Here is an 18,985-nt window from a genome sequence, read left to right as displayed (position 1 = left end):
GGTTGGGAACTACTTCCTTCCCACAGACTTTGTCATACTGGAAATGGAAGAAAATCACCTTCACCCAATCATATTGAGAAAACCATTCTTAGCTACAGCTAGAGCGCTCATAGATGTGGATCGAGGAGAGCTAATATTGAGGATACATGACGAACAACTCACCTTCAACGTCTTCAAACCCTCACAAGAAGCAAGTCAGGAAGGCAAGGAACTAAGGGCAGAGCATGACAGAGCAATGGTGGGAGAAAAAGTATTGAAGCACAAGCTGTACACCCTGGAATTCCTTTGGGTGATGAACAAGAGAATCAGCAGCTGTCACAGCTAAAGGAAACTCAAGTGGAGCCAAAACCACCAGAATCATATGAGACCAGCAACAAAATCTCCCTAGGGAAAGAGACCACAAAGAGCAGGATAACAGCAAAAGAAACAAAGAAGAAAGTACCAAGGAGATGGAGGAATAAAAAGATCCCTACAAAAGATTTCCCTCCAGGGGATAAAGTGATCTCAGCTTACTTCCTAGATATCCCACCTCATCTCCCCACCATCCCATCTCAGTTACCTAAGGTTTTCACCATCAATAAAGTTCTCTCCCTAGAACATGTGGAGATCATTGATGAAGCCAATGGATATAGGTTTACTGCAAGAGGGGAAGATTTGAAGCATTACCAACCACCCTGACAATGGAGGAATCGTCGAGCTAGCGATGCTAAAAGAGCGCTTCGTTGGGAGGCAACCCAACCTAAGGTAGTTCTCTTTTTATTTGCATTTTAATAAAAATCACAAGTAGTTTCCCCCGTATTGTGAGGACTAAGTTTAGTGTTACACACCAAAACAATACAAGATAGAGTGTGTAATTCTAAGTATGGTGATCCACCAAAGATTTCAGTAAGAATCACACTACACTCCTTCAAAGGCAAATTGCTAGATCCAACCAATCAGGGGAACCACTTAACAGTAGTTAGTTTCTAGTTGTCTTGCTAATAACCACACATGAGATTTTCTGCATGCATTCAACCTGCTGTATTAGGCGAGGAACTAAGTTTGGTGTTCACACACCAAGTTAAGTTTCGAAATGCACAAGCATACATGCATACTAACTATCTCTTAAGTGCTTTGGGGACAAGCAACTTCCAATAACTTTGCAGGGATTCAATCAATCTTTTGGAAAAACAGTGCACCATCATCAAAGGAAGCAAGGAAAGATTCAGAAGCTATGGAGGATGACAACAAATGGGTAGCTGGAAGGCATCACCAAAAGGTTGTATTGTTACTTGATTCCATATGCTTGGAAATAATCAATTTGGAAGTCTGAATGTGCCCTTGATTAATAGTCACTCTTTAAGCTTAATGCACTAGAATTTGATGTTTGTTTTTGCTTAGGTCTATGCTTGCTAGTCATGTTGCCTGTTTTCATTTTCATCTTGTGGTGTAGTAATCACTTAGCTAAGTTGGTTCACCAAAAAGGTGGGAAGGCAACTATCTGTCCTAAATCATTTGCTTGAAACACACCCCATGAGACTAGCTAAATAATAAGATCCTAATAAGAAAAAGGAAAAGAACAATAAGAGTTGAAAAAGAAAGAAAAGTTAATAAAGAATAAGGCTAGGCACCAAGGGCTTGAATCTTGAGGGATGTGTCTGTGGTGCTCTTGTACCAAGGATCTGCTTGGATGAATAAGTTCTTAGGAGTGCTTCATCACTTGGTAACTTGGGTTAACTAACCCGGGATTATCAACTGAAAATCCACTATCAAGTGCAACCTTGCTACAGAACATTTAGTAACCCAAAGAGGTGCTGGACACCAAGACCTCAAGGGAAGAAAATAACAAACAATGTGCCTGTGGTGTGCATGTATGGGGGAGAGAGACTTGAGGAAGTAAGTCCTTAGGGGTGTTTCAACACCTAGCACCTTGAACCAACTGGTTCGGGAGTGTTGGCTGAAAACTTATCTTAAAGAGTTGCCCCCTCACAGAACACTTAGCCTAAGGAAGAAATGAACCTTGGAAAGACAAATGGATCAATAAATAAAAGTCTCAAAGGGTGCAATCAAGTGAGTATTCCAAGGCATGATAAAGGTCTGAAAGCCAGTAAAGGAATGAACCTAAGTTGCTATGCATGAAACCCCATAAAACCAAGAATATGACTTCCACAATAATGATTCATTCATCTTGTCATTTCATTCATCATTCTCTTGTTCTAGTGCTTGCTTAGGGACAAGCAAGCTTCAAGTTTGGTATTGTGATGCCAGGGCATTTTGGCCACTTTCACTGACCTTTTCTTTATGGTTTTAGGGTAGTTTCATGCACTTTCTTAGGAAATAAGCAAGTTTTGGGTAGAATTTCACTTACATCTTGATTCAAGCTAACATTGTGATTTTTATATGAATTCATGAGAATTATGCATGAATTGAATGACAAATTAGATGATGCATGTCTCATAACTTGGACTAGAACTTTGATGCACTTTATTGCTTGATTTCAGGACAAAGGAAGCAAGGAAGAACCACATTAGCAGCCACGTTAGTCTAACTAACGTGACCTCTAACGTGGAAGGGGAGCTAACTTGCAACGTTAATGAGAAAAGTAATCGCCAATAACGTCCTCGAAGCGATCATAAGCCACGTTAATTGCCACGTTAAGTACATTAACGTGGAAGAAGAAAATGAAGCCAACGTTAGTGACACCAACCTTTGTCACTAACATTGGACCAAGCTCATATTGGCCACGTTAAGAGCCACGTTAACTCAGTTAACGTGGACTCTAACGTGGGGAAATAAAAGAATGACCAACGTTAGTGACACTCACCTTTGTCACTAACGTTGAGCTAAGCTACTTTGAGCCACGTTAGTTTCCACGTTAACTCAGTTAACGTGGACTCTAACGAGGAGGGAGCAAAGAATCGCCAACGTTAGTGACACTCACCTTTTCACTAACGTTGGGATGAGCCACTATGAGCCACGTTAACTCCCACGTTAACTACATTAACGTGGAAGCTAACGTGAGTAAAAGGGATGATGAGCCAACGTTAGTGACACTCACCTTTGTCACTAACGTTGGAGATGGCTAGCAATACCACGTTAGAAGCCACGTTAACCTAGTTAACGTGAACTCTAACTTGGGAAGTAGGGGCATTTTGGAACGTTAGTGACAAAGGTAAGTGTCACTAACGTTCTCGAAGATGTGGCAAGCCTACGTTAAAGGTCACGTTAGCCACACTAATGTGAACTCTAACGTAGGGAGAAAGGAGGATTCACAACGTTATTGGAAAAAGTAAGTCCCAAAAACGTGTGCGAAGGACCAAGAGGCAACGTTAGTGGTCACGTTGATGCCACTAACGTTGAAGTTAACATAAAGCATCCTTGGGTTAGGAACTTGAAAAAGGTGATTATCACTAACGTTCTCGAACCCACACTTTCACTTAACGTTAACGCCACTAACGTCCTAAGCTAGAATCCCTGCCTACTTCACACTTTCTCTCTGCAAGTAAAGCAAAGCCCACTGAAGAAGATAACTGCTTCAACTCAAGATCCAAAGGCCCATATCCAAGACTTGAAGAGCCAACTAGAAGATCAGAAGAATAGTATAAATAGGGAGAGCTTTGAACTAGAAAGGAGCTTTGGAGGCATTATTAGAATTACTCTCTGTATTTTACTTTCTCTGCAACTTTTAGTTTAATTCTCAGAATGTGCTCTCCATCTATGCTTTTCATTCCCAGAGCTATGAAAAAATAAACCCCTTTCATTGGGTTAGGGAGCTCTGTTGTAATTTGATGGATCAATAATAGTTTTCATTATCCTTCTTCTCTCTTTTCTCTTGATTTTACTAGAAAGCTTTCAATCTTCATCCAATTAAGTAGTTATCTTGGAAAAGAAGCTATTCATACTTGGATCTCTTCTGAACCTTAGAAGAGGAATGAAGAGATCATACTAGAATTGCTTTCTCATGTTGGACCAAATTGGGGTTTGGGCGGATATGGTGACATATAATTCTCCCAATACTTTGATTTGGAAATACATGTGGTATAATCAGTGACCACACTTCATCTCTTCTCATGAGCAATTAGACCAAGGAATTGGCTATTGATCTAATTTGAGAGATTGAATTACCAAGGAATTGGAATTCAATCACTTAAGATTGCCAAGGAGATCAATGAATGCATTGATTGAGGAAGAGATAAAAATAAACTTGATCCGGAGAATGCAACATCTCCTAAGCCCAATGAACTCCCCATTTCTGATCTTACCCATTCTCTTTACTTTCTGCTATTTACTTTCATGCTAAACTCCCCTTCCCCATTTAAGATTCTGCAATTTACCTTCTGTCATTTATTTTCTGCAATTTACTTTCCCGCCATTTGATTTCTTGCAATTCTCAACCCAATTTCTGCTTAGCTCGACTAGAGCATTCTTCCAATTAAAGTTGCTTGACCAATCAATCCCTATGGGATTCGACCTCACTCTATTGTGAGTTTTTACTTGACAACAATTCGGTATACTTGCCGAGGGAGATTTGTTAAAGGACAAGTTTCCGTGCATCAATATCCCAATGCAAAGAGCAATAGAAATAAAAATCCTAAGAACTATGAATGTGTAGAGAGAAAACCTAGAGGAGGAGTAAAACTAGATCTAAAAAAACTAAAACTGTGTAGAATGAATGTTGTATTTGGTTTCTGCATGTCCTCTGGCTCTAGTATGCTTTTCCGGGCCGAAAACTGGGTCAAAACAGGGCCAAAAATTGCCCCCAGCGAATTCTGCAGATTATGCAGATCGCGCATGTCACGCGATCGCATCATTCATGCGGACGCGTCATGCGGCGTTTTACTTTGCCACGCGCGCGCGTCTTCCACGCCTCCGCGTCACTTGTGCTATTCCAATCCGCGCGGTCGCGTGAGCCATGCGGCTGCGTCACTTCTCGCTGGTCATTTCCTTAATTTCTTGTGTTCCTTCCATTTTTGCAAGCTTCCTTTCCAATCTCCAACTCATTCATGCCCTATAAAGCCTGAAACACTTAACACACAGATCATGGTATCGAATGGAATAAAGGAGAATTAAAATACATAATTAAAAGTCTCTAGGAAGCAAGTTTTCAATCATGTAATAATTTTAGGAAGGAAATATAAATGCATGCTAATCATATGAATAAGTGGGTAAAGATCATGATAAAACCACACAATTAAACACATTATAAACCATAAAATAGTGGTTTATCAACCTCCCCACACTTAAACATTAGCATGTTCTCATGCTTAGTTGAAGGAGATAAAACAAATGAGTAGGAACATGTAAAAACTCATGCAATGCAATGCAACCTATATATGTAAATGCAACTATATGACTCTTTTCCACTTGATCAATAGTAAATAAGCTCTTCAAAACAATTACAAATCAAATTCTACTAATTCAATTCTCATGCAGTAAGAACAGATAAAAATGCAAGAAGGCAGCTCATGAAAGCAGGGAACATAGAATTTTAAGCATTAAACCCTCACTGATGATGTATGTATACTCTAGTCTCTCTAGTGTATAGGGTAATCACTCTATCCTTCTCTAATCATGCTCTCTAATTTTTTTGCTCTTCTCCTAACCAATCAATAACATTTAATATATCAATGCAAACATCATGAGGTCTTTTCAAGGTTGTAATGGGGCTGAGGTAATGGTAAGGATACATATATGACTAAGTAAGCTTATAAACTGAATCTTTAATTAACCCAAGCTTTAACATAACCTATATATATTTTTTATATAACTTTAGAATTCATACCTAGCTACCCATAATTTCCCTTTCACATTCCATACTCATGTATCAACCTTTTATCTTAATTTTATCATACATGCATTGATCTTTGAATTCTTAACTTTACATTGGGGTAATTTTGTCTCCTTATTTATTTATTGAATATTTTTTTTTGGTTTTTTTTTCATAAGCATAAAAATAAACATAGCTTATCAATGCACATAGATTTTCAATTTTTTTTTTAGTTTCACATGAGTAGGTCTCCAAATTTCCATTATATTATCATGACACATTCCCTTATTATCTTTTGTTCCCACAATTTCCCATACTTAATTAGCACACACAATTCTATCTTAAGCTAACCAAAGATTCAGTTTGGGATATATAATTGTTTTTTCGCTTAAGGCTAGTAATGTAGCAAAATATATAACAAATGGGATTCAAAGGCTCAAAGTGGCTAACAAAGGTAATTGAAAGGGTAGGCATAATTTGGATAAGTGAGCTAAACAATTAATGGCCTCAATCATATGCAAACATATAAATATAATAAATATTGGACATGTAGGATGAAACAAAATATAGATTACAATCATAGAGAAGTAAACACACAAGAATAAAATATTTATGGTTAAATAATGTAACCATGCATAAGGGCTCAAATCTCACAGGTTGTGTGTTCTTTAGCTCAAAAATCATGTTCCAAATACAACTTCAAGCAAATTTAACATAAAAATTTTAATTAAAATTAGTGAAATTTTGTTCCAAAAATAGAGTCTTAGAAGAAACTTATTGTCTTTTCAATCAAGTAGAACATGCATGCAACTAATCTATTACTATGCAATTTATCCTATTCTATAAAAGAAAAACTAACTAAATATCCTAATTTATTGGTGTTTAGGGAAGAGAAATTACCTCCGGAAGTCAGGTACTGACCGACCTCCCCACACTTAAGGCTTTGCACCGTCCTCCGTGCCATCTGTCAGGAACAGGAGTGGGCTGGTAGCAGTATCTCCACATTTGGGACCATCATGGCTCCCTGTGCTGGTAAAGGAAATGGAGTCCGGGGTGTCTGAGTCCTTGAATTTTCCCATGATCAGCTCCTTGAGGTATGTGAATTGGTGCTTGTTACGGAATTCTCTCATCTTAGCTTTGTGTTCCTGCCGATCCAACCTTTCGAGTATCTGATGGAGCAGTTTGTATGTGGTAGGTGCTTGTGGTGTTGAAGGAGGAATGTCTGTAGCCGGTTCAATAGGCTGGCTTGTAGTGGCTGCTGAGGGTCTGATATATTTCCCATTAGGGACATATTGATCATCCCGTGGAAGCATGGCTCTGGTGTCCCCAGCTCTGAAGGAGACTCTGGCTGCGGAGACGAGATCTGAGACCAAGGTGGAAAAAGGTAAGTTGCCCACAATTTGTACGTGTCCCAAGGCATTCCGGATATGTCTTGGTAGGTTCAGAGGTTGGTCAGTAAGGATGCACCATAGTAGAACGGCCATGTCCGCAGTGAAGGAGGACTCGTGAGTGCTCGGAAAGACGTAATGGGACATGATCTGTGCCCATACGCGAGCCTCCAAGGTAAGTGCTGAAGCCGATATTCCCTTAGGGCGGGTACGATGGTATCCGTTGATCCAACGGCTGCCAGGTAGTACGATAACTCTGAAAACGGCATCCCAGTCAAATTGGTACATCTGGCGCTTGAGTGCGGCTTCTTGAAAGGCGTCCAATCCTTCTGGAACAGGGGGAAGACCTAAAGCTTTTTGAATGGCCTCTTTTGTAATGGGGACTTGCTTCTGACGGACAAAGACAGACTGCAGGGTTGGCAGGTGGAAGTTGGAGTAGAACTTGACTACCCAAGAAAGATTGACCTGCCTCGGCTGTCTCTGTAGGAAACCCCATTGTCTTTGTGCAATTTACGGCTTAACAAAGGTAGCAATATTGGGCTGGAGGATAAGAAGGTATTCGTTCTTGTAGCTCCTTTCTACCAGGAAGGGGAACGTCTGCTCACAGTAGCGATTGGGAAATCGCGCAGTGTCCTTTGCTGGGAAGGCTTTTTCTTTATCATTATCCTTTATAATCCTCTTAAGTCTCTTTGTTGAGGGTTTAACCACAGTTGAAGAAGGCTGTGCCACTAGTGCTTTCTTTGTTCCTCTCCTTGCTGTTGATTTGGGAGTAGCTTTCTCTTTGCCCTTCTTGGTGGCCATTCTGAAAAAGGAAAGAGAAAGTAAATTAGATTCAAAGAGATAGAGCAAGGAAGAGACCGGAAAAGGGTAGTTATGAATGCACAGTAAAAGGTAAATGATGTTAACACATGGTCATGACATTATGTGAAAAGTCATCAATGGAGAATAGTTAGTGCATATGATGACAAGTGAATGCAAGGTGTTTATTGGCATGCTGGCAAAGGCATGAGTAGCATAAATCAAGCATCACTTGTAACAAACCATCACGTTTGTAGTGACAATTATTTTCAACAAATAAAATATAAAAGGGGTTTTGTGAAAAACAGGCATTTAATAGTAGAATAGAATAACGTAGAAAAGTGCATAATGCCATATTGGCTTTTTCACAAACACATAGCATGAATGGTGAAATAATGTATGGAAAGTATTAAATTGAACATGCAAGCAACCCTTTAAAAAGTAATATATAATTGCCAAACAAATATAGAACAATCCACAAGCATATAATGATAAATAATGACTCAAATAAATTTCTAACACCAAGTAAAAAGGAAGAAAATATGAATAATGAAAGTAAAAAGAAAAGAAAAGAAGATAACGTAGAAAAATAGGAAGAAAAATAGAAAAGTAAGGAGAGAAGAAGAAAAGAAAAACCTTGTTAATGGGGGTGAGAGAGAGTAAGAGTGTAAAAAGTGAGAAAGAAGGAAGAAGGAAGAAGGGAGGAGGAAGAAATAAGGAGGGAAAAGAGAAAATAGGATTTGAGGAGAAAAAGATAAGATAAGTGGCAAATCAGTGGAGCTGTGCAGCACAATCGATGCGGTCGCGTGGGGCACGCGGTCGCGCGATTTGCGCTTATAATAATTGACGCGGTCACGTCGGTCACGCGGTCGCGTGACCCATTTTATGCTACTGGCGCGAGGGCAACCTCGCACTCGCACAACTCTCTGTTCAAAATCATTAATTGCCAAATATTGGGTGACGCGATTGCGTGAGTGGCCACTTATGAGGATATGACGTGGTCGTGTCGGTCACGTGGCCGCATGGGAAGAATTTGTGCGTTAGCACCAATCCAGCACCACTCTTGCACAACTTTCGGTCGTGCACCCTTTATACGTCGAAATCCAGGGCACGCGGCCGCGTGGGTCATGCAGTCGAGTGGGATGTCAATGTTCCCATGTGACGCGGACGCGTCGGCGACGTGGTCACGTGGGGCGATTTGTGCCATTTGCACGCCTCCAGCCACGATCTTGCGTGACTCTCTTTTCATTTTATTAATTCCTCCCATCTCCTGCGACGCGGACGCGTCAATGATGCGGTCGCGTCGCGTAAAATTTAGTTTTTTTTTTTAAATAAAAGTATGTAAATGCAGATGCATGAAATGTACTAATAAAGAGAAGAGTTATTAAATAGAAAAACTAAAAATAAAGAAAAGAACGATCATACCATGGTGGGTTGTCTCCCACCTAGCACTTTGCTTTAACGTCCGTAAGTTGGACACTCCATTTGCTCAATCTTCGGCTATGAGAGGATCTTCCAAGAGGATGATCTCGAGCTCCTTATTTTTCTGCATCCTCTCTCCATGGTACAGCTTTAAACGATGTCCATTAACTTTGATAAGTTCAGAGCTTGAAGGATGGCTTAGGTGATAAACTCCGTACGGTACGGCCTTCTCTACTCTGTATGGACCTTCCCTTCTTGATCTCAACTTGCCTGGCATGAGCCTCAGTCGAGATTTGTAAAGGAGGACTAAGTCCCCAGGTTGGAACTCTTTTCTCTTAATGTGCTGATCATGTACAGCCTTCATCTTCTCCTTGTATAGTCTAGAGTTCTCATAAGCTTCTAGGCGAAGGCTTTCCAATTCTTGCAGTTGCAATTTTCTTTCAGCTCCGGCTTCCTCAATTCCCATGTTGCACTCCTTTACTGCCCAAAAGGCTTTGTGCTCGACTTCAACAGGGAGATGACAAGCTTTTCCATAGACTAAGCAGAAAGGACTCATCCCAATGGGTGTCTTGTATGCGGTTCTGTAAGACCAAAGTGCATCTTGTAGACTAGTGCTCCAGTCTCTTCTATGAGGTTTGACTATCTTTTGCAAGATACGCTTTATCTCTCTGTTTGACAACTCGGCTTGCCCATTTGTCTGAGGATGGTATGTTGTTGCAACCTTATGAATGATTCCATGCTTCTTCATTAATCCTATTAGTCTCCTATTACAAAAATGGGTGCCTTGATCGCTCACGATTGCTCGTGGTGATCCAAAGCGACAAATAATGTGGTTTCTCACAAAGGAGACAATAGCGTTAGCATCATCAGTGCGGGTAGGAATTTCTTCCACCCATTTGGAAACATAATCCACAGCTAACAATATATAAAAGTAACCATTAAAATTTGAAAATGGACCCATGAAGTCAATGCCCCAAACATCAAAAATTTCACAGAAAAGCATAATTTGTTGAGGCATCTCGTCCCTCTTGGATATATTACCAAATTTTTGACATGGAAAATAAGATTTACAAAATTCAGCAGTGTCTCTAAAAAGTGTAGGCCACCAGAATCCAGCGTCTCTACAAAATTCTGATTGAGGCACTGGTGTGCAGAAATTGTGATTACACTTTGATTATGTAAAATTCATCGCTCTTTCTTTCCCTGGTAATGGCGCCAAAAATATGATGCCAATACCATGGTTCACAACTTCGCACAACTAACCAGCAAGTGCACTGGGTCGTCCAAGTAATACCTTACGTGAGTAAGGGTCGAATCCCACGGAGATTGTTTGTATGAAGCAAGCTATGGTCACCTTGTAAATCTCAGTCAGGCGGATATAAAATAGTAATGAGGTTTTCGAAAATAATTAATAAAATAGGGATAGAAATACTTATGTATATCATTGGTGAGAATTTCAGCTCAGTGAATAGAGATGCTTTCGTTCCTCTGAACCTTTGCTTTCCTGCTACCTTCATCCAATCAGTCTTACTCCTTTCCATGGCTGGCTTTATGTGATACATCACCATTGTCAATGGCTACTTTCGGTCTTCTCTCGGGAAAATGATCCAAATGCCCTGTCACGGCACGGCTAATCGTCTGGAGGCATCACCCTTGTCAATGGTTTCATCTTATCCTCTCAGTGAAAATGGTCAACGCACCCTGTCACGGCATGGCTATTCATCTGTCGGTTCTCGATCATGCTGGAATAGGATTTACTATCCTTTTGCGTCTGTCACTACGCCCAGCAATCGCGAGTTTGAAGTTCGTCACAGTCATTCAATCATTGAATCCTACTCGGAATACCACAGACAAGGTTTAGACTTTCCGGATTCTCTTGAATGCCGCCATCATTCTAGCTTACACCACGAAGATTCCGATTAAGAGATCTAAGAGATACTCATTCAGTCGAAGGTAGAACGGAAGTGGTTGTCAGGCACGCGTTCATAGGGAATGATGATGATTGTCACATTCATCACATTCAGGTTGAAGAACAAATGAATATCTTAGAAGCGAAATAAGATGAATTGAATAGAAAACAATAGTACTTTGCATTAATCTTTGAGGAACAGCAGAGCTCCATACCTTAATCTATGGAGTGTAGAAACTCTACCGTTGAAAATACATAAGTGAAAGGTCCAGGCATGGCCGAATGGCCAGCCCCTCTGATCTAAGAACCAGGCGTCCAAAGATGTTCAAAGTTACAATCCCGGATTCAAAGATGATCCAAAGGATGTCAAATACAATAGTGAAATGTCCTATTTATAATAAACTAGCTACTAGGGTTTACAGAAGTAAGTAATTGATGCATAAATCCACTTACGGGGCCCACTTGGTGTGTGCTTGGGCTGAGCTTTGAGTGTTGCACGTGTAGAGGTTCTCCTTGGAGTTGAACGCCAGCTTTTGTGCCAGTTTGGGCGTTCAACTCTGATTTTGGATCCTTTTCTGGCGCTGGACGCCAGAATTGGGCAGAGAACTGGCTTTGAACGCCAGTTTGCGTCATCTAAACTTGGGTAAAGTATGGACTATTATATATTGCTGGAAAGCCCTGGATGTCTAATTTCTAACGCAATTGGAAGCGCGCCATTTTGAGTTCTGTAGGTCCAGAAAATTAACTTTGAGTGTAGGGAGGTCAGAATCCAACAGCATCAGCAATCCTTCTTCAACCTCTGAATCTGATTTTTGCTCAAGTCCCTCAATTTCATTCAGAAAATACCTGAAATCACAGAAAAACACATAAACTCATAGTAAAGTCCAGAAATGTGAATTTAACATAAAAACTAATGAAAACATCCCTAAAAGTAACTAGATCCTACTAAAAACATACTAAAAACAATGTCAAAAAGCGTATAAATTATCCGCTCATCACAACACCAAACTTAAATTGTTGCTTGTCCCCAAGCAACTAAAAATCAAATAGGATAAAAAGAAGAGAATATACTATTAATTCCAAACTATCAAAGAAACGTAGCTTCAATCATATGAGCGGGACTTATAGCTTTTTGCCTCTTGAATAGTTTTGGCATCTCACTTTATCCATTGAAGTTCAGAATGATTGGCATCTATAGGAACTCAGAGTTTAAATAGTGTTATTGACTCTCCTAATTCAGTATGATGATTCTTGAACACAGCTTCTTTATGAGTCTTGGCCGTGGCCCTAAGCACTTTGTTTTCCAGTATTACCACCGGATACATAAATGCCACAGGCACATAATTGGGTGAACCTTTTCAGATTGTGACTCAGCTTTGCTAAAGTCCCCAATTAGAGGTGTCCAGGGTTCTTAAGCACACTCTTTTTTTGCTTTGGACCTTGACTTTAACCGCTCAGTCTCAAGTTTTCATTTGACACCTACACACTACAAGCACATGGTTAGGGACAGCTTGGTTTAGCCGCTTAGACCAGGATTTTATTCCTTTAGGCCCTCCTATCCATTGATGCTCAAAGCCTTGGGATCCTTTTTATTTTCCCTTGCCTTTTGGTTTTAAGGGTTATTGGCTTTTTGCTCTTGCCTCTTGGTTTTAAGAGCTTTTGGCTTTTTCTGCTTGCTTTTGCTCCTCTTTTTTTTTTCCGCCTATTTTTTTCTGCAAGCTTTGTTCTTTGCTGCTTTTTCTTGCTTCAAGAATCATTTTTATGATTTTTCAGATTATCAAATAACATGTCTCCTTGTCATCATTCTTTCAAGAGCCAACATATTTAACATTCTTAAACAACAACTTCAAAAGACATATGCATTGTTCAAGCATACATTCAGAAAACAAGAAGCACTGTCACCACATCAATATAATTAAGCTAAGTTCAAGGATAAATTCGAAACTCATGTACTTATTGTTCTTTTGAATTAAAACATTTTTCATTTAAGAGAGGTAATGGATTCATAGAACTTTCATAACTTTAAGACATAGTTACTAACTACTAATGATCATGTAATGAAGACACAAACATAGATAAGCACATAACATAGAAAACAAAAAACAGAGAAAGTAAGAACAAGGAATGAGTCCACCTTAGTGATGGTGGCGTTTCCTCCTTAAGGAACCAATGATGTCTTTGAGCTCTTTTATGTCTCTTCCTTGTCTTTGTTGCTCCTCCCTCATTGCTTTTTGATCTTCTCTTATTTCATGGAGCATGATGGAGTGCTCTTGATGTTCCACCCTTAATTGTCCCATGTTGGCATTTAATTCTCCTAGGGAGGTGTTGATTTGCTCCCAATATTTTTGTGGAGGAAAATGCATTTGAGGCATCTCCGGGATCTCATGGTGATGAGCTTCTTGCGCCTCTTGAGCTCCATGAATGGGCTCTCTTGCTTGCTCCATCTTTTTCTTAGTGATGGGCTTCTCTTCCTTAATAGGAATGTCTCCTTCTATGAAAGCTCCAGCTGAGTAACATAGATGGCAGATAAGATGAGGAAAAGCTAGCCTTGCCATGGGGGATGACTTTTCGGCTATTTTGTAGAGTTCATTAGAGATGACTTCATGAACTTCTATTTCCTCTCCAATCATGATGCTATGAATCATGATGGCCCGATCCACAGTAACTTCAGATCGGTTGCTAGTGGGAATGATTGAGCATTGAATGAACTCCAACCATCCTCTAGCCACAGGCTTGAGGTCCAATCTTCTTAGTTGAACCAGCTTGCCTTTGGAGTCAATCTTCCATTGAGCTCCTTCCACACATATGTCCATAAGGACTTGGTCCAACCTTTGATTAAAGTTGACCCTTCTAGTGTAGGGGCGTTCATCTCCTTGCATCATGGGCAAGTTAAACGCCAACCTCACATTCTCCGGACTAAAATCTAAGTATTTCCCCCGAACCATTGTAACGTAGTTCTTTGGATCCGGGTTCTTACTTTGATCATGGTTCTTGGTGATCCATGCATTGGCATAGAACTCTTGAACCATTAGGATGCCGACTTGTTGGATGGGATTTGTTAGAACTTCCCAACCTCTTCTTTGAATTTCATGTCGGATCTCCGGATACTCATTTCTTTTGAGTTTGAAAGGGACCTCGGGGATCACCTTCTTTTTGGCCACAACATCATAGAAGTGGTCTTGATGGGCTTTGGAGATGAACCTTTCCATCTCCCATGACTCGGAGGTGGAAGCTTTTATCTTCCCTTCCCCTTTCTAGAGCATTCTCCGGTTTTAGGTGCCATCGATGGTAATGGAAAAACAAAAAGCTTATGCTTTTACCACACCAAACTTAGAATATTGCTCGCCCTCGAGTAATAAAAGAAAAAATAGAGGAAGAAGAAGAAGAAAATATGGAGAAGAGGGGTGAAGTGTGTTTCGGCCAAGTAGAGAGGAGAGGGTTGTGTTGTGTGAAAATGAGGAAGAATGGAGGGCTATATATAGGGGAGGGAGGGGGGTTAAGGTTCGGCCATTTAGGGTGGGTTTGGGTGGGAAATTGGTTTTGAATTTTGAAGGTAGGTGGAGTTTATGAGGTAGGTTTATGGGGAAGAGTGGATGGATGTGAGTGGTGAAGAGGTGATGGAGAAGAGAGATTGAGGTGATTGGTGAAGGGTTTTTGGGGAAGAGTGTTTATGGGATTTTGTGAAAGAGGGGTGAGAAGATGTGAGTGGAGGTAGGTGGGGATCCTGTGGGGTCCACAGATCTTTGAGGTGTCAAGGCATTTACATCCCTACACCAATTTAGGCATGCAAAAATGCCCTTGCACACAACTCTGGGCGTTCAGCGCCAGGTTGGTGCCCATTTTGGGCATTCAACGCCCATTTACTAGCCATTTCTGGCGTTGAACGCCAGAACCATGCTTGTTCTGGGCGTTCAGCGCCAGGCTGCTGCCCATTTTGGGCGTTCAGCGCCAGAACCATGCTCTGTTCTGGCGTTGAACGCCAGACAGGTGCTTCCTCCAGGGTGTGATTTTTCTTCTGCTGTTTTGAATACGTTTTCAATTTTTTTATTTATTTTGTGACTCCACATGATCATGGACCTACAAAGACATATAACTAAGAAAAAAAATAGAGTTAGATAAATAGAAATTGGGTTGCCTCCCAACAAGCGCTTCTTTAATGTCAATAGCTTGACAGTGGGCTCTCATGGAGCCTCACAGATGTTCAGAGCTTTGTTGAGACTCTCTAACACCAAACTTAGAGTTTGGATATGGGAGTTCAACACCAAACTTAGAGTTTGGTTGTGGCCTCCCAACACCAAACTTAGAGTTTGACTGTGGGGGCTTTGTTTGACTCTGCTTTGAGAGAAGCTTTTTATGCTTCCTCTCCATGGATGCAGAGAGAGATCCTTGAGTTATAAACACAAGGTTGTCCTCATTCAATTGAAGGATTAATTCTCCCCTGTCCACATCAATCACAGCTCTTGCTGTGGCTAGGGAAGGTCTTCCTAGGATGATGGATTCATCCTCTTCCTTTCCAGTATCCAGGACTATGAAATCAGCAGGGATGTAAAGGCCTTCAACCTTTACTAACACGTCCTCTACTTGTCCATAAGCCTGTTTTCTTGAATTGTCTGCCATCTCTAATGAGATTTTAGCAGCTTGCACCCCATAGATTCCCAGTTTCTCTATTACAGAGAGCGGCATGACGTTTATCCCTGAACCAAGGTCACACAGAGCCTTAAAAATCATGGTGCCTGTAGTACAAGGTATTATGAACTTTCCAGGATCCTGTCTCTTCTGAGGCAATGTCAGTTGATCTAGATCACTTAGTTCATTGATGAACAAGGGAGGTTCAACTTCCCAAGTATCAATGCCAAATAATTTGGCATTCAGCTTCATGATTGCACCAAGAAACTTGACTGTTTTCTCTTCAGTAACATCCTCATTCTCTTCAGAAGAGGAATACTCATCAGAGCTCATGAATGGTCTCTAGATGAGCCTCAGAGTCCTTTAGTTCCTCAGAGGGAAGCTCCTTATTGATCACTGGACGTCCCAGGAGGTCTTCCTCCTTGGGATTCACGTCCTCCTCTCCCTCATTGGGTTCGGCCATTTTGGTTATGTCAATGGCCTTGCACTCTCCTTTTGGATTTTCTTCTGTATTGCTTGGGAGAGTGCTAGGAGGGATTTCAGTGATCCTTTTACTCAGCTGGCCCACTTGTGCTTTTAAATTTCTAATGGAAGTTCTTGTTTCATTCATGAAACTTACAGTGGCCTTGGATAGATCAGAGACTAAGTTTGCTAAGCTAGATGGATTCTGCTCAGAATTCTCTGTCTGTTGCTGAGTGGATGATGAAAAAGGCTTGCTATTGCTAAACCTGTTTCTTCTACCATTATTAAAGCCTTGTTGAGGCTTTTGATCCTTTCATGAGAAATTTGGATGATTTCTCCATGATGAGTTATAGGTGTTTCCATAAGGTTCACCTAAGTAATTCACCTCTGCTATTGCAGGGTTCTCAGGATCATAAGCTTCTTCTTCATAAGAAGCCTCTTGAGTATTGTTGGATGCAGCTTGCACTCCATTTAGACTCTGAGAGATCATATTGACTTGCTGAGTCAATATTTTATTCTGAGCCAATATGGCATTCAGAGTATCAATTTCAAGAACTCCCTTCTTCATAGGCGTCCCATTATTCACAGGATTCCTTTCAGAAGTGTACATGAACTGGTTATTTGCAACCATGTCAATGAGTTCTTGAGCTTCTACAGGCGTTTTCTTTAGGTGAATGGATCCACCTGCAGAGGTATCCAATGACATCTTAGATAACTCAGACAGACTATCATAGAATATATCCAAGATGGTCCATTCTGAAAGCATGTCAGAAGGACACTTTTTGGTCAGTCCTTTGTATCTCTCCCAAGCTTCATAGAGGGATTCACCTTCTTTCTGTCTGAAGGTTTGAACATCCACTCTAAGCTTGCTCAGCTTTTGAGGAGGAAAGAACTTGGCTAGGAAAGCCTTGACCAGCTTATCCCAAGAGTTCAGGCTATCCTTAGGTTGAGAGTCCAACCATACTCTAGCTCTGTCTCTTACAGCAAAAGGGAAAAACATGAGCCTGTAGACTTCAGGATCAACTCCATTAGTCTTAACAGTATCACATATCTGCAAGAATTCAGTTAAGAACTGAAAAGGATCTTCAGATGGAAGTCCATGAAACTTGCAGTTCTGCTGCATCAGAGAAACTAATTGAGGTTTCAGCTCAAAGTTGTTTCCTCCAATGGCAGGAATGGAGATGCTTCTTCCATGTAAATTGGAATTTGGTGCAGTAAAGTAACCAAGCATTCTCCTTGCGTTGTTGTTGGGTTCGACTGCCATCTCCTTTACTTGTTCAAAATTTTCAATCAAGTTGTCTCTGGATTGTTGTAATTTAGCTTCTCTTAATTTCCTCTTCAGAGTCCTTTCAGGTTCTGGATCAGCTTCAACAAGAATGCCTTTTTCTCTGTCCCTGCTCATAAGAAAGAGAAGAGAAAAAGAAAAGAAGAGGAATCCTCTATGTCACAGTAAAGAGGTTCCTTATTGTTAGTAGAAGAAGAAAAAGAATAGGGGTGAAGAAGAATGAAGAATCCAAACAAAAAGGTAAGGATAGGAGCAGTGATGTGAGATGAAGAGAGGTGTTAGTAGATGAATAAATAAATAGAAGGGGGTGAGGGAGAAGAATTTTCGAAAAATAATTTTTGAAAAAGAGTTAGTGATTTTTGAAAAAAAAGTTTTTGAAAAAGGTTAGTAGTTTTTCGAAAATAAAAAATAAAATAATTAGTTAATTCAAAAGAAATTTTTGAAAAAAAAAAGGGAGGATATTTTCGAAAATTAGAGAGAGAGAGAGTTAGTTAGGTAGTTTTGAAAAAGATGAGAAGCAAACAAAAAGTTAGTTAGTTAGTTGAAACAAATTTTGAAAATCAATTTTGAAGAGATAAGAAGATAGGAAGTTAGAGAAGATATTTTGAAATCAATTTTTTTTGAAAAAAATAAGATAGGAAGATATTTTTGAAAAGATATGATTGAAATTAGTTTTGAAAAAGATTTGATTTTTGAAATCACAATTAATGACTTGATTCACAAGAAATCACAATATATGATTCTAGAACTCAAAGTTTGAATCTTTCTTAACAAGTAAGTAACAAACTTGAAATTTTTTTGAATCAAACATTAATTGGTGATGTTATTTTCGAAAATTATGTGATAAAGATAAGAAAAAGATTTTTGAAAAACATTTTTATAATTTTCGAAAATAACTAAGAAAAATGAGAAAGATTTGATTTTTGAAAAAGATTTTGAAAAAGATAAGATTTTTAAATTGAAAATTTGATTTGACTCATAAAAACAACTAGATTTTAAAATTTTTTGAAAAAGTCAAATCTAATTTTCGAAATTATAAGAGAAAAGAGGGAAAGATATTTTTTTTTATTTTTGAATTTTTATGATGAGAGAGAAAAACACTAAAAAGATGCAATGCATGAAATTTTTAGATCAAAACATGTGATGCATGCAAGAATGCTATGAATGTCAAGATGAACACCAAGAAAACTATGAAGATCATGATGAACATCAAGAACATATTTTTGAAATTTTTTTTTTTTGCAAAGAAAACATGCAAGACACCAAACTTAGAATTCTTCAATGCTTAGACACTAAGAATTCAAGAATGCATATGATAAACAAGAAAAGACACAAAACATGCAAATGCA

The 18,985-nt window shown here is 39.6% G+C and overlaps 1 non-coding gene across 1 annotated transcript; it reads left to right on the top strand.

Moving 5' to 3' along the window:
* Window positions 1-17,111: 17,111 nt before the first annotated feature.
* On the top strand, window positions 17,112-17,219 carry LOC112746495 (small nucleolar RNA R71). Its single transcript, XR_003174376.1, has one exon. It is a non-coding gene; the product is annotated as a small nucleolar RNA R71 (small nucleolar RNA).
* Window positions 17,220-18,985: the final 1,766 nt, after the last annotated feature.

This window comes from Arachis hypogaea, chromosome 14 (genome assembly GCF_003086295.3).
Source record: "Arachis hypogaea cultivar Tifrunner chromosome 14, arahy.Tifrunner.gnm2.J5K5, whole genome shotgun sequence".
In the NCBI taxonomy this organism is placed as follows: Eukaryota; Viridiplantae; Streptophyta; class Magnoliopsida; order Fabales; family Fabaceae; genus Arachis; species Arachis hypogaea.
Note: the sequence above shows the minus strand (reverse complement) of the source record. Positions and strands in the feature narration are given on the sequence as shown.